This window comes from Vespula vulgaris, chromosome 12, assembly GCF_905475345.1.
Source record: "Vespula vulgaris chromosome 12, iyVesVulg1.1, whole genome shotgun sequence".
Classification (NCBI taxonomy): domain Eukaryota; kingdom Metazoa; phylum Arthropoda; class Insecta; order Hymenoptera; family Vespidae; genus Vespula; species Vespula vulgaris.
The window spans coordinates 2,007,906-2,031,770 of record NC_066597.1 but is presented as its reverse complement, the minus strand read 5'-3'; the positions used below and the strand labels follow the sequence as shown (position 1 = coordinate 2,031,770).

General features: G+C 32.4%; 1 protein-coding gene across 23 annotated transcripts in view; it reads left to right on the top strand.

Annotated features, from left to right (window-relative positions):
* Positions 1 to 23,865, top strand: part of LOC127068170 (stress-activated protein kinase JNK) — a 165,965-nt gene that overhangs the window by 93,023 nt on the left and 49,077 nt on the right. For 9 of the 23 annotated variants that reach the window (XM_051003963.1, XM_051003948.1, XM_051003953.1 and 6 more), the window contains 2 exons: positions 4,247 to 4,330; positions 19,198 to 19,245. The exons of 4 other annotated variants lie outside the window; for them this stretch is intronic. The gene's annotated coding sequence lies outside the window, so the exon portion shown is untranslated. The remainder of the gene's footprint in view (positions 1 to 4,246; positions 4,331 to 19,197; positions 19,246 to 23,865) is intronic. 10 more of the 23 variants (XM_051003972.1, XM_051003954.1, XM_051003959.1 and 7 more) reach the window with 2 other exon arrangements.

Below are 23,865 nucleotides of genomic sequence, written 5' to 3'. Positions count from 1 at the left end.
AATTTCAATAAACTATTTTAATAGATTGATACAAGTGGTAGGATATTACTTTTCTTTTTAACGTTGTATCTTTTTCTTTCTTTTTTCTTTTTACTTCTTCTATTCGATTTGAAACGAGTTGTTTGTATAATTAAAAAAAAAAAAAAAGAACAAGAAAGAAAGAGAGAAACAGATCCGGTCAATAAATGTTTTATATTATTATTAAACATTAATATAGTTAATAAATACATGATAGTTCTCGAAAAGTTCATTAACCTGATATTATGTTAATCGAAGAATGCGTATCGAGTGGAATAAATAGTCTGATAGTGATCGAAGAAGGGTTAAAGGTGGCTCTTTCACGGACGTGCTCTTGATCAAGTATATACACACATCACACATAGAAAGAGAAAAACACAGACATACACGCACGGAGGAAGCTGTCTAAGTGCTTGGGAAAAAAGCTCGTCTTTCATAAGCTTCTACCGACGATCTATAGACAACGGTTTCATAAAGCGTCGATAAACTTTTGGAGCTTCCACTTATAGGTATTATCTTCAATGTTATGGTCAAACTTTTTGTTAGTGCCTACTCTATCCAGGGAATTGAATCGTCAAACTAAAAAAAAGAAAAAGGAAAAACGAAGTTATCTCAAAAGGCCTCTCTATTTTTATAATATTTTTATCTCTATTTTATAAATATAAGTATGTGAAAGAGAGAGAAAAGAAATATATAAATATATAAATGCAAGGACGTTGATAAATACAAGCTTTCTCTATTTAAAAAAGAAAGTAAAAAATAATGTATATTAATCCTTGAATTTCTTACTTGAAAAACAAAAAAAAGAAACAAAAAAAGCTGAAAGAAGATACGTTATAATCGATAAAAATTACATATGGTGTCAATCAAATATATTTTTTTTTCTTTCTTTCTTTCTTTTTTTTTTACGGAACTATTCAACGTTTTTATTTTACACTTTTTTATATTTCATATATATATATATATATATATATTTCTTTTTATTTTCTATTTTTATTTGAGAATATTATTTAATATTCTTATTTTATATGATAATTTAAAGTTTAAGAATATACGATCGTACCTTATGATTTCTTAAGATACCCTCACTTTAGTGATACTCAAACGTTGGGAGGGGTTGATGGTGGTTAGTGAAGGGAGGGGGTAAAATAGCGGAAGTCGTGCGTGTTCTAAGTCACGCTTGCCGAAAGCAAAAGCTTTCGCTTAGTCGGCAGTTTCAATTAAGCACCAAGACTTTTGCCAACGAAGCACGCAATCTCGTTTCCCTTCCTTTCTTCCAACATACTCCGAGTCGCCATCTTTTCCTCGTTAGCCCTTAACGACGAGGCATTTACCCTTAAGAAGACAGAAAACGAGAAGTAGGTATCTTTCTGCCCTCGAATCGCGACCTACACGCTTTCGTACAAAAATTTTGTTGTCGTGCTAATTATCCGACGATTATATTCGAAAGATTTGTTTTTTGTTCTTTTTTTTTTTGTTTTTTTTTTTTATATATAAATCAAAAAAATTTTAACTCGAACAAATTTTTATTCTTTTCTCTTTCCTTTTCTTTTTCTTTTTTTCTTTTTTGTTCAATTTAATTTAATTCAATTTAATATGATGAAATTTAATTTAATTTAATTTGATTTGATTTAAATACTAAATAAAATATAATATAATTTAGTTACAATAATTTTAAATGTCATTGAAGAACAAAATTATTTAATACATTGGATCATCGTATTTTTTAAATTTATAAATTTACAATTAACTTTATTATATATGTATATATGTATATATATATATATATGAAAATATTTTTATTGAATTCCTCGATAGAATTTTTGATAATAAACAAGTTATTGTACAAAACGAAAAAAAAATATGTATATAAAAAAGGACATAGATCAAATCATCGTATAAATTTGGAGAGTAGTTGTCCGATGATTCTTCCTTTTTTTTCTATTTCTCTCTCTTTCTCTCTTACTTTCTTCTGAGTGACGGCACGAGAGAGATTTTCATTGAGCATCGTCGTTCTCGACGTCGACGTCGACGTCGACGTGGCCGTCAAAGGTCGCCAAGGGTATAAATATCCTTGGCGCCGTTGTTGGCTCTCGTTCTCGTTTCTCTTTCTATCGAGAAGGCGAGTTTCTTCTATTCCGATCTGTTTCAAACTTTAGTTTCCTTTCGTCTTTCTTTCTCTCTCTTTTTTTTTAACTACGTTTCCGGACGCTCGAAAAAGATAATATATATATATATATATACCGAACGATTTAAAAATATGTTCCTATATTAATTGTCACATATTAATTGTCTGTATTGATTTTAATTAATATTACAATTAATATAGACAATTAAATTAAAATGATATTAATTAGACAATTTATATGAACAATGAATAAATCTATATTAACTTTTAAAATCAATATTTTTCAGCAATGTATAGTGCAATTCATTTTTTTCTTTTGTTTTTCTCTTCGATATCATATTCGCTTTCAGTATTATCCTCTGTTAGCTTATTATTATTTCCTATTTTTTTTTTTTCTTTTTTCTTTCTCATTTTTCCTTTGTCGGTAAAAGCGCAGAAAATTTCGAAAAATATCGTCGTAGAAAGATGTTATTCCCCTGCGAAGGAGAAACTCGTCTCGTTTTTGTGAAAGTCAACGAGGAAAGAAGTTGCGATAAAAAATTCGCTACCACTTTCTGCAATATCGCGGGAATATTAAAATTCATATAACCGGGAAGAAGGTAGCCATTTTGAAAGGACCAGAGTTTCGCTTCTATTTTTTCTCTCTCTCTCTCTCTCTCTCTCTCTCTCTCTCTCGTCAAAAAATTCTTTCTAGAAAATTTGTAAGTAAAAAAAAAAAAAAATCACCGAAGAATCTTCGCGAAATTTATTCGATCGGAAATAAAATTCGAAATAAATAAATAAAGAAAAAATAAAGAAATACGAACGAACGTTCGCGAATACTTGGTTAATATTGACGCAAATTTTTATTGCGAATTTTCTTGGAAACAATTCGTAAACGATTTCTCGAAGACGATTATTACGTTTGTGCGTAGATAGATCTATAAAAACATGAAAAAGAGAGGAAATATATATGTATGTATGTACGTGTGTGTCTAAGTCTATGTAAGTTTAAAAGCGATCATAGAACGATCGGTTTAACTGCTCGCCTAAAATCTCGTTGGCCTGGATTCAAGACTCGTAAAAAGACAGTTTTGGGCTGCACTTCGTGTGGTTTCTTTCCTTTTTATTTTTTCTTTTTTTTTTCTCTCAAGTTTAAGAGTCCTTAAAGATCACAAACCCGTGTCTCTTTATCGAGATTTTTATCATGTGGTTCAATGTCGTCACATTATTTAATAAAACACTTTCTCGAAAACAGTTCGAAAATTAATTTTTCTTTGTCTCCATTTTTTTCTACGATCGTAAGAGATCTTAATTTGTTTTTTTTTTTTGTCTTGTACGATCGATCAAAAAATAAATGAGTTATTCAAATATATTTAATTCTTGATACGTTTATTAAGTAACTTTTTTCTTTTTTCTTTTTTTTTCTATTTAAAATTAATTTAAACGTCACAGTTCCTTGTTAGTAAAGTTACTTAAAAATTCTTTACGCATTCGATTTGCAATTAAATGCGAGAAAGAAAATGATAAGCTCAATCAAACGAGAGTTTCACGTATTTCATTGAAAACTTTCGAGAAAATCTGTGTAAAAGTCTCGATAGCCACTTGAAACTTCTAAACTATCTTCCTCTCTCTATCTCTCTCTTTCTTTGTCTTTCAGTCTTCTAGACGGCAGATTTTCTAACGTGAAAGAGAGAGAGAGAGAGAGAGAGAGAGAGAGAGAGAGAGAGAGAGAGAGAGAGAGAGAGAGAGAGAGAGAGAAGAAAGAAAGAAAGAAAGAAAAAAAAAATGAAGTCACGTTTCGCCAAGTTTAAATAATACTCACAGAAGTTTCGAACTTACCGAAATAAATCGATAAAAACTCGTTAGACTTTTTTCTAATAACAAAAAAGAATTGCAAACAATTAATAATAACATTAATATGCCCGCGTTATTCGTCTTAATTTTTATCGAATATTAGAAAAATAAAAAAATTCTTTGTTTCAACGCACGCTGATGTAACATTATCAGAGATTTGAGAGAATCGTTTCTAAAAAAAAAAAAGAAAAGAAAAGAAAAACAAAAAGAAAGAAAAAAGATCGATTGTCAAATTTGTTATTCGTGATTTTCATTTTACTTTAGGAAAGTTTGAAGGTGCCCATTACTGGTCGTCGTCGTCGTCGTCGTCGTCGTTGTCACTGTCGTCGTCGTCGTCGTCGTCGTCGGGTGAGCGAAATAAAAAAAATCAATTTTTTTCTTTATTTTTTGTTTTGTTTTCTTTTTTCTTTTTTTTCAATAAATTAATCGTATCCCACAATTTATATTCCTTCCTTTATAATCAATCGAGAGAAACATATGTTTAATATAAAAAAAAAAAAAGAAAGAAAGAAAGAAAAATGAAATGCATCACTCTTTTCTTTTTCTTTTTTTCTTTCGTAAGTCGCAAAAAAAAATAGTAATTCCTTATAATTGAACTTTTTTAATTAGATATTACCCTTATTTAGGATTAGATTTTTTTTCTTTTCTCTTTATATTTTTTTTTTCTTTGTCATCTTTTTTATTTTCTTTCTTACAAATCTCACAACGTATATAGAACGTAACTGATGAATTTGGTAGTTCGATCACGATCACTGGCAAAGGATGGTTCATTAAGCTCTTTGACCTTGCTAAGGTTTATCAATACTTCGGATCTCGTTCTAAGGAAATACTATCGAAGGGAATACGCATTCGATCTCATGGAAAATTCTATGAGGTTGGTTTGGTCTCGTTACGGGATTACCTTTCTTTTCTTATCTGATTATTCCTTTAAAGATTTATATATATATATATATATATATTTTTTTTTTAAGACAAACATCGCGAAATTTTAGTTTTCATTAAACTGATATAAATCGAATGAAATTACTAGGATAATTAAGATGTACATTTAATAAATCGTTCTCGGTTAAATTAATTATTTAAAAATCGTAGATGGATATCGAGGAGAATGATTTTAAAGAAAGGTATTCTTCTTTTATTATATATTTTTCTTTTATTTTATTTTCTTTTTCGCCCTTATATCCTCGCGCAATAAATTTTTCGTTGTATCTAGACGATGTAGATGATAAATTTCAACCTGGCGAAGGCAAACTAATGCAAGCTATCTCGTAGTTGGTGTTATCCTTCGTAAATGCCAAGCTACTCCTGTAACTTGGTATTCAGTATATAAGAGAAAGTGAGAGAGAAAGAGAAAGACTGAGAGAGGAACAGTTTACTCCAGATAATGCTTTTCGAGGAGGAAACATAATCGTAAGCCATAACACTGTAGAGAAGGTCCATTTTATTTTACACTCCTCCGTGTCTTTTCTCATATACCGGTTTTCATCTTTGCGGCCTTAGATACGCATAAACGTCGAATCTTTTTGATAGTTTTATCCTCCGAGAATGGTGAACTAAAACTCTTTTCTTCATTTTTGTCCTCATTTTTTATCAATTTTTTATTATTATTATTATTATTAAAAAGAAAGAAAAAAAACGAAAATAAAACATTATTTTTATATATCTATACGAATTTATATATATATATCTATATAAACACATAAATACGATATACCAAAATTATTCTGTTTTTTATTATTCGAATTGAAGAAGAAGGATAGATATAAATGTACGTACGTACAAGATCAGTCCTCTCTCACATGAGATCTATCTCTCTCTCTCTCTCTCTCTCTTTTTCTTTCTTTCCTTCTATCTATCTTCCTTTCTTTCTCATTCCTCGTTAAGTTTCTTCTCGTCTCTCACCTTTTTTCGAGCACCCGACATTTCCATCTGCTTTGCGAGCTCGATTACGAATCGCCGAGGCAGATGCGTCCTCTCGTAGATCCAACAGAGAAGTAAAAAAGATGTCGTCTTTTTTAGAGTGAGAAACTCTTCGGACTAGTCGTCATCGTCGTCGTCGTCGTCATCATCGTCGTCGTCGTCGTCGTTGTCGTAGTAGTATTTTCTACGTTATATTCGAATCACGTAGGCGCCAAGCGACCGCCTTTTTTACTTTCAACCCTTCTCTTCTCTTCTCTTCTCTTAATTTCCTTGCGTAATAGTACGCGAGAGCTAAGAACTTCATTTTTTTCTTTCTTCAGAAAAGAGCGAGAGAGAGAGAGAGAGAGAGATATGTAGCAAAACGAAATGAAAAAAAAGATTCATGGGATATAACAACGAAAAATAACAATCCTAAGATCGATCGTAGTATCAAGAATTTGTTTATAAAACGTTTGTAATACTTTTTAATTCTTTGTAATACGGTTTGATGGTATTTTTTAGTTTTCTACATTTTACGCGACAGCTAAATTTTTTTTTTTTTTAGGATATACATATGTATATTTATGTAAAGTAAAACAAAGTGGGAAAGGATCTATGGGATCTAGAAAAATAGATCGGTGGTCGTATCATCAACAAGTCTTTTTATAATACACTTTTATAATACATTTTATCTCTTAATAATTTTCAATTTGATAATTCTCATTATCAGAAACACATCGAACGAATTCGCGAATTTATATTATAAATTATTAATCATTATCGTTATTATCGTTGTTATTATCATTATCATTATTATTATCAAAATTAATAATATCATTATTGAAAACGTGGCGATAAAAATAAAAAATAATTTCAATGCCTCCGCAATAATTACCACCGATAAAACTCGTAAAAATTTCTTCATTAATTTGTTAATCCGACTTTCCTCTGATTTCACTCTCTGATACCTTGTTATATCACACTTTGCAAAATAGATTTTCGTCAAATTTTCGTGTCAGAACATTCTTGGCAGAAAGGAGATAAGAGTTTAGACAATATGGAAGCGTGATGGTAGTAGTGGTTATTACGGTGATAGTTGGTGGTGATGGTAATGGTGATGGTGGTGGTGGTGGTGGTCCGAAGAGAATCGATCGAGGCTTTCGTGCAAACGATCGCTAGGAATTTCAGCGTCTTGTCGTCAAACTCGCTCGTAAACTGTGCCGTTGCGAGCGTATGCTTATGTATAAGAAAGTATAGAAAGAATGAGAGAAAAGGAAAAAAGGAAGAAGATGAACGTAGATGAAAGAAGAAGGGAGGATAAAAGAGGATGGATAGAGAAAATGGCGAATGGACCGAACAAGAGAGAAGGGAAGTAGGTAATGGTTGAAAGGGAATGGAAAGAAGGAGAGGGTAGAAAAAAATAAGATGTAAGAGGATAGCAGGTATCTTTCTCGAGTCCTTCCTACCTCCATAACACTCGCCGTCGATGGATAACCATAAATCGTTGACCCTTTCTACCAAAATCGTTTTTCTCCTTTTCTATACGTTTATCGGGACGATTTTTCCGAGAAATTTCCGTGCTTTAAATTCACTCTAGTTTTTCGCTCACCCAACTCGTACCATCGGATATATATATATATATATGTGTGTGTGTGTGTGTGTGTGTATATGTTTATATAAGGAGACCTCTGCGATGTTCGAGATACTCTATCGATTATCGAGAGACTTTGTTAAATTTAGAATGCCGGTGTAACGTTACGATTATAATACGGATACGATGACGACCTATGTCAATGGCTTATTCGAATGAATCAATCGAACTTTAAATTACTTTTTCTTTTTCTTTTTTTTTGTACTTTCTTCCCTCTCTCTCTCTCTCTCTCTCTCTCTCTTTTTTTACTTAAAATTTTCTTTTATTCCTTCTCGTCAAAACGGAAAGAAAGAAAAAAAAAAGAGATAATACAAGTTTATTTTTTTTCCTTCGTGGATTTATTTCCTTTCTAAAACGGAACAAAAATTTACGATCTCCGTGCGTTATCTTAGTTCGAGTCACCCTACACAAAATGTATTTCAATTTTATCAATATTTGACGAAAACATGGACGATATAATATTTTCGTTATGATTTCAACACGACCCGATGGTTTTCACGAGCGAAATCACTCTCTTTGCACCTCTCTTCATCTCTCTTTCGCTTTCTGCTTTACCTTCTCTTTCTCTTTCTCTTTCTCAAGCAACAAATCGATATGTAGTTTCTACCCGTTAGTTTCTACCTTGATTCGTCTCTCTTTCCAACAGAAAATTTCTTCCCTTCGTCTCGATATATCCCACGACACGACACGATGATCGTTGCTTCGACAAATCGCCCGATTCCGAATGGGTTTTTTTCTGTTAGAATCTTTTCGCTCTTAGATACGTTTCACAGGATTTATGAGTTCTATATCGAAGTGGTCCCTTCATCCCTAAAGGGAAAAGAGAAAAAAATATATGATCGTTATTCTTCTTATAAATTAGATATCATTCTTATTCATATTTTCTACAAAACTTTTCCTATTTTCTCTTTCTTTCTTTCTTTCTTTCTTTTGATATCTCTTCGTTTCTTTCCGAGCAACGTCAATAAAAACATTTTCTCAATTATCAATATTTGTTCAAAAAGAGAAGAAGAAAGACAAATGTAGAGACGAAAGGATTAGAAACCTTGTCGGATTTCCGTTATGAAAATTTATTTAATTTGTTTAATTTTTGTCGTCTCTAATATTTTTCAAACGTCTATATGCATATACGTTCCTGTCGTCCTCTTTAAACGTTCGTGAATAATCGAGATCGAAAATCGCGTTAGTTGCGGCAACCCTTATCTACTTCTCATTACCCTATTCTACGTGCCACAGGAGTGCTCTAAAAAAAAAAAAGAAGAAAAAAGGAGATATATAAAGAGAGAAAGAAAAAAAGGAAAGTAAAGGAAAGCAAAGGACCTTCCTCCTTCGTGAAAGAAAATTTACGACGGGTTCTCTCTTATCGCTACGAGTGGTATTTACCCTTAGTAAGAGATCTCTCCTTGTCGAACGATGAGATGCCACTGGCCCTTACGCAAACCTAAACGCAAATCTAAAGTTATATACCCTTTCTCTCTTTCCCTTTTATAATAATATCTATTCTTTCGGGAAGGGTGGATTGTATCGAGAGACGTTACTCTTAAATTGCGATTATTATCTCTTGGGCCCGAAGGGCTCGATGACTATCGATCGCACGTCGAAAGAGAAGAAAGAACAAAAAAAAAAGTGAGAAAGAAAGGAAGGAAAAAAACGAACGAGATTTATTCCGAGGATATTTTTTGTTCTTCCTTTCTTGTCCGATTATTTTTTTTTTTTTTTTTTTTTTTTTTTTTTTTAATCGATTCGATAAAAAATTGAAATTTTTCTTCAGAAGAAAAAAACTAACGTGTACGTTTCACATAATTCTTTCAATTATTATTCGAAGTATGCCTTCGAAGTATGCTTATGCCTCTGTGTGTGTGATTAATGTTTCACCCCAGTATAACGTAAAATTGTATGATAACGTACGATGTAATTCTCGGAAATACTCGGAATACTTCTTTTTTTAATTACCTTAGAATAGAAAAAAAAAAGGAAGAAATTATTTAAAAATATCGTTTGAGGGTGAATTGTAGGCGGTAAAACAGAAGTTCTCCTACCGTTTTAACCGTTTTACCCTATACGGAAGCGAAATAAGTCTAATTCGAGATTCCCTATACGATGTTTTAGGATGTATACTTCAGAAAGATATTCCACCCTCTTCGACGAGGGAAAAAGTACGAAGATAATTTCCGAGGGATCTCACGCACGGCCATTCACTCGTTCTTTTTTTTTTCTTCTTTTTCTTTTTTTACCAGAGTTTACGTCATCCCTTTTTCTCTCTCTCTCTCTCTTTTTCTACTGGAAAAACTTCCGCGTTGCTCTTTTCCCTCTTTCTCTTTTCTTCTCTTTTTCTTCTTCTTTTTCTTTTTTTTTTTTTTTATCTCTCAACGTGACTACTAAGACTAGAAAGCTATGCAATGAATATGAACTTCTAAGGAGATTCGAACTTTTACTCGAACGTTCAGAATTTGTTGAAAATTACGCTATATAAAAAGAAGTTAGATATTTTATATCCTCCATGATTCATCGTGATCATGTATAATAATATGTATGTTATATACGAAGCGAGCCAGTGCTCTTAACATTCAAATAATTTCAAATGCACGCGTTAAATATATTACTTCGTATAATATAATTTAATAGAAAAAAAAAAAGCAAAGAAAGAAAGAAAGAAAGAAAGAAAAGAGACATTCTACATAACTTTTTCGACGTCCTCTGTTAACTCGTAATTGCAAAGAAAAAAAAAAAAAAAAAAGAAAATAAAACAAAACTAAACAAAAAATGGATCAACGTCAAACGTTCATAAATGTACAATTTTCTCTATCTTCTTTACTTCTTTATTTTTTTTTATTTTTGAGGACGCATATCTTCAAAAGAGGCTCATCGATTAACAACGATCATCTTTGAACTCTATTATCGAACTAATTTTCTGGTAGAATTGGTTGAAACAAGGTACTTGTTCCTCAACTGAGTAGAACTCGAGGAGTCTTAGGTACAGAAATATACTCTGTTGTTTAATCCGCTTTTACGTCCACCGTAAAGATGCATAAGCCGGCTTTACGATCGGTCCAATTCACTCAAGTATATATATATATATATATATATATATATATATATATATATATATATCGACTATCCTAAATAGAAGATAGCAAAGGACTCACTCTTTTCCTCTCTTATTTTCACTTCCTTCTTATCTAGAGATAAAAGTTGATCGCATCTGTCCACTTGGTTTCTTCCTTCACAACATTTATTTCTCTAAGCTTTAAATTGAAAAGACCCTTTTTCTTTTTTTTTTTTTCTTTTTTCATTTTTCTTTATCTTTTCTTTTCTTTTCTTTTCCTTTGTTCGAGATCTTTTCAGATAGGATTTTGTTCATTTAAGACAACTTCTTCGACGATATTATAAAATATGTATTTTCGTTCGTCGGATATATTAAAGTATGAAAAGAAAAAAAAAATATATATATATATATACTTTTTCTTTCTTTCTCGTCGTATTAGGATCGTAATAAAAGAGAAAGAACACTTGAATATACTTGAAGGTATAAAACTTTTTCTCAAAGAAAAAAATGAATTCTTACGATCGTTGAGAATAGAGATTCCAATACTTTTTATCGAAGTTTTCTCTTTTTTTTTTTTTTACTGTATATTCAAAAGCAAGATATCTTAGTATTGTTCGGACCTTCGATTATCGAAATATCTCAGTCTGATATAAGAATATTTTTTATTTAATTCTCTCTCAACAAATCCCGAATTGATTGGATTATTGCAATGACTACAGTTCGTGCGATAATATACATACGTAGATGCATTATTATCGTTTTAAAATAAACGATTACTCATCGTCGTCATCATCGATTTTTCGCATCTACAAGAATATTCAATATCCATTTGAAAATATATTTGACATGATAATAAAACGCGATAAATAACGGAACAGAATTCAAATCGGTTTTATTTTAAATTAATCGTGATTTAAAGTCCCGATAATTCGTATTCGAAATAATCGAATTTAACTGCGAATATTGCGGGTATAATTTTGAGTTATATTCTCGAATAAATCGAGAATATTCGAATGGATAGGTAACATTAATCCAAAGAAATATATTTAATGATTAGAATGAAAATAATGGTGGTAGCTTTTCAAGATCTAGTTTGAATATGATAGATAGAAAAAGAAAGAGAGAGAGAGAGAAAAAGGATCTTTTCAAATGTCTTAGATTTATAAAGAGAAAGAGAGAGAATTACTCATTTGCATTTTCATTGCTGTAACTATTCAAAGAATTTGATGAGATGCTATGATTTATGAAAAGTTAGCAGTCGGGTAGGAAGTAATAACTTTTTAATGGATGCCTACCGTGCTGACTGACATTATTAGTTGTTAAAATATGCATCGTAGAGCTTACTACCTTCGTCTTATTTTCTTTTCTTTTGTTTTTCATTTATTTTTTTCTTTTTTCTTTTTTCTTTTTCGTCAAGATTCATGAACGCTCATTACGTTTAAGAAGAGATGATGATATAAGTCGATGATTTTTTTTTATTACGAAAATTAATTTTTTAAAGGTCTGAAGAAAATCAAGAATTATTATTATTTTTTTTTTTCTAAATAATTTCGTCGAAATTATCTGAATATATCTAATAATCTCAATTATTCCAATATTTCATCTAATAATAAAATGTAATAATGAAATTATAATATATAATATAATATATAATTATATATGTGTGTGTGTGTGTGTAAGATATCGTTTGCCCAAAGAAAGAGAAATCTGTTGAGACTTGGGGAGAGGGAAAGAAAAAGAAAAAAGAAACCATGCGAGAGTTTTTACGGCACACCCCAAATCTCAAACGACGAGAAGCAAAAACATTTTAGTCCTACATGCTGAACACGTGTTTCTCTCACGAACGCTTTTTGCCACTGGCGCTCGGTGATATGTTAGATACGTGTATGCGATCTCTCATTCCATTGAGTCGAACATCAGATCGTTGCATCTTGATTTTACGTGTATTATACTCTCAAACATATGTATTATAACTCGAACAAGTCATAAAATTTTACATTACCCTAGTATCTCGAATATTTACACTTCTGTTAAGTTATCGATGAATTTTCATTGTTTAATCGTGATCTTGTGAATTTCTTTCTTTTTCTTTCTTCTTTTTCTTTCTTCTTTTTCTAATTACCATTCATAACATATTATTATTATTATTATTATCGTCGAGTGCAGTATTAATATAAAGAAAACAATATAAAGTACGCTGAACACAAAGCCTATTCTATTTTCAAATAAAAATATCACGATAGAAACGATCTTTTTAAAAGAACCTACGAATTGCTCATAAATCGTAATATCTATCATTTCTTCTTTTCTTCTTTTCTTTGTCTTTTTCCTTTTAATACAATCGATCGCAAGTGTTAACGCGCAGGAATATATTATATAGGATAAAAAAAAGAAAAAGAGAGAGAGAGAGAGAGATTTGCTTCAACAGTACATTTTTAATAAATCATTATTCCCTTTGCTTTTATCATTAATTAATTTCGCTTCTAGAATTTGTTAATTGTTATACGTGAGATTTAACAAAAAAAAAAGAAAATAATCAAAAAGAAAGAGAGAAAAGAAAAATTGTGAAATTGTATTAAAATGAACGGAAAGAAAAAATAGAGGAAAAAAGGAGAGAGCGAGAGAATGAATGAGTGTCAGTGAGCGTGAGTGAGTGAGTGAGTGAGTGAGTGAGTGAGTGAGTGAGTGAAAATAAAATAAAAGAAGAACTATACTTTACAAGCTATTGGCCTACTTGCCCACACGAGGCATCGCTCTGCCGTTTCACCCTCTCACCTCGGTAGGTTAATACAGTGGGGTGAACTGGTCGCACCCTCTCATGGTATAGCAATCGAAGGGTGGAACCCACGCACGCGTTGCCACTGTTCTCGTTAAGAGCATGCGCATATTATCCCCATGGTGCTCGTATACGTAAACGCGTTGATACAACTACTACTATCGCTACAACTACTACTATCGCTACTACTACTACACTACTATGCTACTATACTACTACACTGCTACATTACTAGTACTACTATTACTACTATTGCTATTATTACTGTTACTACTACTACACAACGCAACGATATGCTATATATGTACGATGGTTGGTATATGTATGTGTATGTGTGTATAATCACATGTGTGTGTAATCACGAATACGAAGGTACTCCGTGGATCACCACGTTAATACCACCACAAAATTTATGTACGTCCGGTCCACCAATTCGAACGAATATCTCGACGAAGTTTTTCATTTATTCCTCGATTTAATTTGAAATTTTATTGTTATGGGTGTATATACATCGTTTGTGTAAATGTGTATATATTGTTTTGGGGAAAGGGGAGATGGGAGGAGGATGGATTATAGAGAAAATTCTATAGGATTAAAATTAATATCATGAAATTAATGAACGTGTATATATATGTATATATGTATTTAAATGTATGTACATTATATAAATATATATATATATATATATATATATATATATATATGTGCGGATTTTTACATATGTATTATTGTCTAGAATTAATTAATCAATATATCTGTAATATAATTAATATACGAATGAATTTATAATATTATTCGAACGACGAAGAAAATTAAATATTTAAAATTAATGGAATTTAAATAAGCAACAAGATTTGATCGATTTTCACGATTCCAATCTCTCTCTCTCTCTCTCTCTCTCTCTCCGTGTATATATGTGTGCATATAATATTTTTAATATAGAAAATTAATTCCAGTAGTCGGACGATAAATCATATTTCATATATAATCTAAATACATACCTATATACATACATACGTACGTACGTAAAAGTAGAAAATATACCGAATAAAATGATATAATTATATCTATCTTTAAGAAACAAAAAGAATTTTTCAGGCGTATGAAACATTAAAGGTTCTTTCTCGATTTTGATACGTCCGTAGTCCGAGCGTGAATATTCGTGGTCGATTCATACTTCAAACTTTATTACCATCTCAACGACGTGGTGAGCGTGTTAAGCATAGAGTTCTCTGAAAATAATTTAATTCAAGCGTGGCATATAGAACGTACGAGCTCGACGAGTCGAGCCGAACTGAACCGAACCTAGTCGAGTCGAACCGAACCGAGTCGAGTCAAGTCGAGTCGAGTCGAACTGAACCGAGTCGAGCCGAATCGAGTCGAACCGAACCGAGTCGAACCGAACTCAACCGAATTGAGTCGAACTGAGCCGAGACGGTACGAACGAGTCACTACGAGACGCGACGTGACGAGACGAGGTGCGGCAAGGCGAGCGTTAGCATCTCGTATTCGTGCGTGTGCATTTATTTGCACTCGTAAAGCGTCATTCTCCTCAACTGGCAGGACGATGAAGTGCACGCGCGCACCATGTTTTGGCGACGACGTTGCGTCGTCTTCGTCGCTTCGTCGCTTCGTCGTAGTCGTACTGGAAAGAAGACAGACGACGAAGGTCGGAGACAACGAATTTAATTTACGTTCTGACGGCTATGTACACGTGTCTAGTATTTCTCCTTCTAGTCTAGCCAAAACTTGATCGGTCTATTTATGTTTTTATGTTGGGGGTGTATTTCTCTCATTTTTTGTTTTGTTCTTAACATTATTTTATTTGGCGATCAATTATCATAAATATAGATTCGCCCATTAAGATGATAAACGAGCACGATGAAGAGAGTTACGTTAATTTGGGATATATTTACCGTAGACTTTAGTACCGAAGAGAATTGTACGTTTCTTTCTTTATTTCTTTTTTTTTTTTTGTTTTTCTTTTTTCATTCCACAAGAATTGGATCGTTGAAACGGATTTGTATAAACATTCGATATGTTTACTTTTTTCTATTTATCATTTCTTTCTTCTAATATAAACCGTATAACAGTCGATCGGTACATTCGTCGTGTAGAGGAGCTTCGTTAGAATAATTTGTCTAGTTTTATAACAGCGTATATAGAACAAAAATTTATATATATATATATAAAATTTCGTGTGACGATGTTAAGAGAGGAAACAAAAATATTTAAGTATATTAAAATTATCGTCTTCTTTGAGACACTCTCTGTGCTAAAATTAACAGAACCGTACCTCAGCCACCATTGCCGCCACCGTTTCATAGAAATTTCGAAACTTCCTGCGAACGTACGCTTATCTCGAGATAAACATTCACGACGCAGCGTTTTTTAATGCTCGTTATTCCTCGAAACTCTATCTCTTTTCTCTCTCTCTCTCTTTCTCTCTATTCTCGGTCGATGCACCGAGAAAAAGACGCGCAGCTGAATCCGCAAAAAAAAAAAATAGACGTGTCGTTGGCCCGACGTACGTTACTAATCTGTAAACAATGCGATCTTTTGTCGGAAGAACAATCCTGGCTGGCACTGATCACAGAAAAAAAGAAAGAAGAAAAAAATGTCGATCGTATACATCATATATATATATATATATGTCTGTGTGTGTGTGTGTGTGTATAAAGAAAAGTTCTACGTTTTTTTTTTATTTTTATTATTTTTTCTTTTTTGGTTTTTTGCATTTAGCTCGACCTACTTTCGTTCATTCCAATTTTTACGAATTATCGAACTTTCAGCTTCAGAAAAAGTTTAAGACTTTTTTTTGTGTTTTTCTTTTTTTTGTTTAATACTCGATAGTAAAAAATGCGCCCGACTCTTTCAAAGAGTTTTTTTCAAAGATTTTTTTGCAGAATTATTTTTCTTTTATTTACTTATTTATTTATTTAATCTTTATTTAATTTTTTCTTTCTTGTTTAATATTACAATATTTAGAACAGTAAAGAGAAATCCGATACGTTTTATGAATTAATTATTACAATCAAAATCCTTTGTACAATTATTATTATAGCGTACTTCTAATATCATTCTTTTTTTTATTATTGTTATTTTTGTTGTTTTTATTCGGATATTAAGAGAAACTATTAAAGAGTATATCGATTAATTTTAATGTAATTGTTAATAAATTAGCCAAGAAATTATATATATATATATATATATATATATATATATATACATATGTATGTACATGCACGTATATTCTGCATGTACATTATGATAACTCGTTATCTATTAAATTTGATCAAGTATATCTCATAATAGGAGAATATCCATTAATTCTTAGAGAAACTAATAGTCGCGTGTTCTATTATCTTGGTATTGTTGCGGTCGACATCAGATTTATCGTTAAACTGGGTATATCGTCGATATTGCTTAACAAACTCCGACATCAGAATTAACAAGAGAATCGAGGAGAAATTAGCGGTTGTTGGCTAACAAGGGAGGATCGATAAAATGACCAATGGAAGCAGGTATTATACTCGGCCATGTACCTACGTATGTATTTGCTACTATACATACATATATATATATATATATGTATACGTAATATGTATATACATATTTGTCATACTGAACAATGGTGAAACCGATAGAGCAAATCGTATAGATCTTCGATGTATCAATAATAGAACGAATATTATCGATAAATTGAAAGAAAATATAATTTATTAAGTTTTGTTGATTTATTTCTTTGTTTTTCTCTTTTTTCATTTTAATTTTATTTTACACAAATTATTTCTAATATCATTGACTACATTATCTTACCTTACTCTACAAAATTTCAAAAGTATAAACGATAGAAATTACAGTAATTCGAGAGAACTTTCTTCTCTTCGACAAAAACACCCGTTATTCGTTCGTTAAAGTAAAGTAGATCGATAACATCGACATTTTGTTAATCTTCGATGATAATTTGTAAAAAAAAAAAAATATCTTAAAAGCGATAAAAAATTACCAAAATTTTTTCTTCGTTGAAAAATGAATAGAACGTGCTTCGCTGTAAAAAAAACAGCTTTCTTTTCTTTCTTTCTTTCTTTTCTAAATGTATTCGTAATGACCAACATCAACTCCTTAAAACGCGCGTCAGAAGATGCTACTTGGTGCGGTTGACTGTAATAATTTTATGCAAGCAGCAAAAGCATCGACGCGAGAACTTTGGACGACGCTTTTCTCCCTTGAGAACGGATGTCGTTGTCGTCGTCGTCGTCGTCGTCGTCGTCGTCGTCGTCGTCGTCCTTGTCCTTGTCCTCACCGTAGTCGTAGAATCACCCTTCATCACCACCCAACCCAACTCAATCCTCGTGCAACCCCCTTCGAGTTGGCTGCGCTTCGCGGGCTGGAAAATTTGAGATTCGTATTCCGCTTTGCCGGTTCGTCGACGAGTAAAACTACATTGTTATCTTCTTCGCTAAACTCCTAAAATATATTATTTTCTTATATGTTTTTTAAACAAGATTATTAACAATATCGATAATAATCTAATATTAGAGGATACTCGGATGAAACATTTTTTTAAATATCACAATTCGAGGTTCATTGCATTTATTTAACGAATAATGAAACAATAGAGAAAAAGAGTGATAAATTTCGAGAAAAAAATTGTCACATAAAAACAAAAACGTTGATTAATGTTATCTATGTATCATACTTTGTACGATGATGAACAAATGTTAGGATACTAGAATGAAAAGCTTTTTAAATATCACAATTCAAAGTTCATTGCATTTATTTAACGAATAATAAAATAAAAAAGAAACACACAGAGACAGAGAGAGAGAGAGAGAGAGAGAGAGAGAGAGAGAGAAAGAGGGAGTGAGAGTGATAAATTCCGAAAGAAAAATTATGACATAAAAACAAAAACGTTGATTAATATTTGATCTATATACGTAACATCACACTTTATAAATATTCTAATACGATATGAAAACTTTGCTCGCGTGTAATAACTTTTTAATCTAATTTGCAATTACGAATGAAATATAGTTATTCCCGAGAGGGGTGAACCATACGCGGAGATTAATAATACTTTGAATCATCAAAGGTGTATTGTTGGTAGTAGGTAGAGGATGATAGGTAAGCTCGAGACATCGGTATTAGGGAGAGTGAGTTGTATTATATTTCTCTTTGTATACGACTGTCATATTCCTTCTCCCTGGAGACGCAACGAAGTGTTTTGACGTGTCGTTGTCAAAAGGGCCTGAAGGACACGAGAAGCTAAGCTAGAGTTAGGCTCTATGTACATACTATATATATATATACATAAGTGTGTGTGTGTGTGTGTGTGTCTGACTAAAGCTATGCGCAACGTTCTCTTCACGCAGATTAGTCGACACAAATCTCGAGCACCCTGGGGAACTACCGTGCTTAAGGCTGTTCACACCACCTTTTCCTCGATGTATATATGTGTATGAACACGTGTGTCTGTTTGTGCGTGTGTGTGTTTGTAACTTCAAGCGAGATGTATAGAATGAAAATACATAGGTACAAGCGCAACATGGAAGAGCGTCTACCAACATACGTGTATCCTATCGGTTTTATAAGCTTGTATAGTTTCAACTACGTTACCTAACAATCCGTTTAACGTTGCTCAGATTATTAGTGTTATCAAGACGAAATCACGCTTTTCGATCTTAAAATTTATATCTCAGGTTATGATATAAGAATGAAAATTTTGTTACACTACTACTATTTCTTTCCATCACTTTAACTTGTAATTATGGTTAATATATATTCTTTTTTGTTTTGATTTATTTATTAATTTATTTTCTTTTTTTATTTATATGTTACAGCTACCACACGGGCACGATTAGAAGAGAATAGACATAATAATCACTTCGGTCAGTAAGCAAAAATATTGTTTATTACAAATTTCTTTCTTCCTCTCTTTCTTTCTCTCTATCTCTTTTAACGAAGATTCATTAATTTATATATATATATAAGCGAACGCGAAGGTATATCACATCATCGATGTTTACAAAAAAGCTTCAACGCAACGACCGATTGTGTTTTCATATCGTCTGTGTTTTTATTTCTTCTTTTTTATTTTTTATCTGTGTGTATATCGCAAAAACAAAAACAAGACAGAAAGAACAAAAAAAAAAAAGGAGCAAGAAAAAAGAAAGGAAAACAGAAGAAAGGAAATAAGAACCAAAATGGCCGACTAAGTCGAGCAGACATATTTTTCTCGAGCAAACACATCTTCGTCTTAAGCTCGCGTAAAATAAAAAAAAAAAAAAAGAAGAGGAAGAAAAAATAAAGAAAGAAGATGAAGATGAAGATGAAGAAGAAGAAAAAGAAAAAGAAAAAGAAGAAGAGGAGAAAAAGGGAAGGATGAAAAGCAAAGAGCGTATAATCGATTTATGATAGTCTTCTTCTCGGAGAGTCTACGTGAATCGAGACGCGACATCGAGCTTGCACTTTTCTTTCTTAAGCGTTAGCAGCTAGGTTCTAAGCTCGAGAGGCTCGTCCCATTCTTATCTCTCTCTCTCTCTCTCTTTCTCTCTCCCTCTCTCTCCCTCTCTCTCTCTCTCTCATTCTATCTCTCTATCTCTCTCCTCTCTCGGCGGATAACCCTCTGGATATTTCTCGATCGTGCCGATAAATCTTTCCTCGCACGTCTTTGCCTTTGTCTTTGTTCTCCTCTTTGTTCCCGTCTCTTTGTCTTTGTCTTTCTTCCTCGTCGTGATTTTCGCGTGACTATCAGCGCATCAATTTTTTTTTCTTCTTCTTTTTTCTATCTATTTTTTCTTCTTCTTTCTTTCTTTTTTTTTTCCTTTTTTCTTTACGTACTCGAAAAACTCGCGAATGATCGCGAAATCAAAAATGTTTTGATAACAGGTGACTCAAACTTTATAAATAAATAAATAAATAAATATGCGCGTGTGTGTGTGTGAAATGAATTTTTATATTTATATTCTTTTACGATCTCGATACCATTGGATAGTAAATAAAAAAAAAAAAAAAAGTATCGTAACAAATTTTACAAATTAATAATATCCAATCGCGTTAAATATTATTCGTAAGATAACAAGAAAAAAAGAAAAGAATTAATTTTTCCCTTCGTGATTTATCAAATGTAGAAATTGTCGAAAAAGAATGACGAAAGACTTCCATTTCGTATCTTAATCGATCCTTACGAAATACTCATATACATATCTATATCTAAGTACAACTTTTTTACGTTCGTTTACAACGCGGTAACGATGTAACCAGTCGATCAGTAGTAATCAAGTATATTGGTCGGACATCTTTCTAACTAAGAGACTCGACTAATTTTACGCGATACTTAACACATTCTCTAAGGATTAAAACTAGGATTTCTAATTATAAACCATTCCATTTAATACGAAACTTCGATAATAAATAAGAGAGAAAGAGAGAGAGAAAGAGAGAGAGAAAGAGAGAGAGAGAAGAACAAGTTGAAAGACATAGCCCTCTCTCTCTCTATTTCTCTAACTCTCTTTCCGTCTCTCTCTCTCTTTCTCTCTCTCGGTTCTCGTAATTTCGTCTCTGAGTTTTCATCAAGACGACTCTCTCACAAATTAGGAGCTGTATCCCTACTAAAGACGCCTTTTGCTTGGAAAGCTAGAACGTGCCGATGAGACGTGAGGTCAGAAGACACGTCGAGTGAGAAACTACCTTAATTTCAATCCCTCTCTCTCTCTTTCTCTCTCTCTCTCTCTCTCTCTCTTTATTTCTCTCAAGCATTCAAGAGAGTCGTTGTCAAACGATTTCTTTGACCGCGATCGTACTCGCAGAAATCTTAATGACTACCATGCGGAAAGATCCTTACTAGAACGAGATAGAGAAAGATAGAAATAAAAATATAAGGAAAAAGAATGAAACAGCGAGGAGTCAGAAAATGAGAGACAGAGAAAGAGAGAGTGAGAGTAAGAGAGAGATAGAAGCTGGACACGATATCTCATATATCGTCTAGAAGCACATTATCCACGCGCGCTACGTTACGTTAATACCTCGATAATTCATTCTAAATCCAGCAGATGAAGTGGACGGGTCTTCTCCTCGAGGAGTCTGCCCGTAAAGCATTCTGAGAAACGGCGAGCCAATGCGGCACGGTCACTTTGATGCAACCAGTGCATCGTTGCACTTCTCTGCACGAGGAAGTGCATTCTTTCTTTTCTTCTCTCTCTCTCTTTTTCTATCTCTCTCTCTCTCTCTCTTTCTCTCTGGCTATATATCTCTATCTCTCTTTATCTTTAATATTTCATTCATCAATTACCTCGAACATTTTTTATTTATTTATTTATTTATTTTTTTTTTAATGAATTTCTTTATACTCTCTCTCTCTCTCTCTCTCTCTCTCTCTCTCTCTCTCTCTCTCTCTCTCTCTCTCTCTCTCTCTCTCTCTCTCTCTCTCTCTCTCTCTCTCTTTCTTTCTTTCTTTTTCTGTCTCTATCTTTTTCTTCACCCTGTGTACACAAAAATAATAATAAACATATTGTAGCTTTGTTTTAATTTTTTTTATTTTCTTCTCTCTTATTATACTTCGATTCGATCGATACTCTTCTCTTTCTTTTTTTTCCCTCCATAATCTATCCGATATAATTTCTTGATTCGACGATTGCAATTGCGAGATAATTGCAATTACTTTTCGTACGCTTCGTTCATCCTCTTTTCATCTTCTTCTTCCCTTTCGCCGATCTCTTTCGTTCTACTCCTTTTTTTTCTTTCTTCATTTCTTTCTTTCTTTCTTATCGCACTATTTAGTTTCTAATGGTCGAACAGACACCTTCCTAACGACGAACGCACACGATGTGTGCCACGCGTCGTTACCTTTTACGTTTCTCTTCTCTCGTTTAAACTACCATCCTGTTTGTTAATTCGTGTTATTTTATTATGTTTTTTCTAATTCAAAGCAACCCATTGATTCTTTCTTTTCCTTCTTCTTTTCTTTCTTTTCTTGTCTTTTTCTCTATTTTTTTTTTTTTTTTCGTAAAATTACGATTTCTCGTTTTCTATTATTTCTCCTTCTTTCTTTTTTCCCTTTATTTCCTTCTTTTTGGTATGATACAAATACCATCGAGGTATTTATCGAGTTATTCGATATATCAAATGTTCTTCTATTACACTTTCAATTACGGGTTATTTTTAATTGGACCGACGAATTTTTTATCGTCATTTCCACGTTGAAACAAGCTCCGCTAATATTTTATCCCTAAACTCAAGACACAATTTGCAACGAGAAAAAGAGAGAGAGAGAGAGAGAGAGAGTTTTTCTCTAGACAGTTTTGGCTACGTCACATGTTAGATTTATGTAGCGAAACGGATCGTACAACACGCTTAAACACGGTACTCTGTATCCTGTTCTCAACTAAAGCGTAAACTTCAAGCGAAATTAGCTTTCTCTCTCTCTCTCTCTGTCTTCTTTTTTTTTATAATTTTTTATACTCTCCTTCTCTCTCTCTCTCTCTCTCTCTCTCTCTCTCTCTCTTCCTCTCTCTCTCTCTCTCTCTCTCTGTCACTGTCATGCTCTTTATTCTCTCGCAACAAGCTAGTCCATTTCCCAAAACAAATGGACATCCTAACCACGATGATGAAGACTCATCTCTTAATGTGCTCTCATCCGTGTAAGAATTTTCAAAGAAATAATTCATTACTTTATGTTAGAAGTATAATATAGTCCTTTATTAAACGTATGAATAATGACTGGTGGATTGTAATGTCACTTTAACTTTAACAAAATTTTTCCTTCCTATGAAAAATTTTCTAGAGAATATTCCTAGATATTCTAAAAAATTATTATTATTATTATTATTATTATTATTATTATTATTATTATTATTATTATTATTATTATTAAATTTTTGTTAATATTTTACTCTCTCTCTCTCTCTTTTTCTCTCTAGTATTTTAAATATTAAAAGAAAGGGAAGAACTTGTATATCGTTTCTAAACGTCTTTATCTACGTCTATAAATTTGTAAAAGCATATCATAACTCACACATTCTCTCTCTCTCTCTCTCTCTCTCTCTCTTTCTCTCTCTCTTTCTCTTTCTCTCTGTCTTTCTTGCCCTCAGGAATTGCAATAATGCGATTGCTAAGATCAACGTAAATACACCTGGTTGACGTTGGAACGTTAAATTATTTTCGGTGTGCCAAAATTTGTTCGTGAAAAGTTTTCTAACGTATCGTTATCAAATCGTTATTGTCAGAAATAACAGATCATTCATTTTCAATAATGTATACACACACACACACACACATATAATAAATGTCTAAGTAATATATATATATACCTAAGACGATGTGACGGCGAACGGACGAAAATATTCTTAATACGTTACCGACTAATCAGAAATAACATTGTTTAGCTAGATTTCATTGGAATTAAACGAACGTGTTTCATTCGACAAACATGTCGGACAAATGACCCGATTACTTCCCACTATTCTTGGCTGCTGTTCGCGGAATCGCGAGAATCACTTGGTACGATCGCT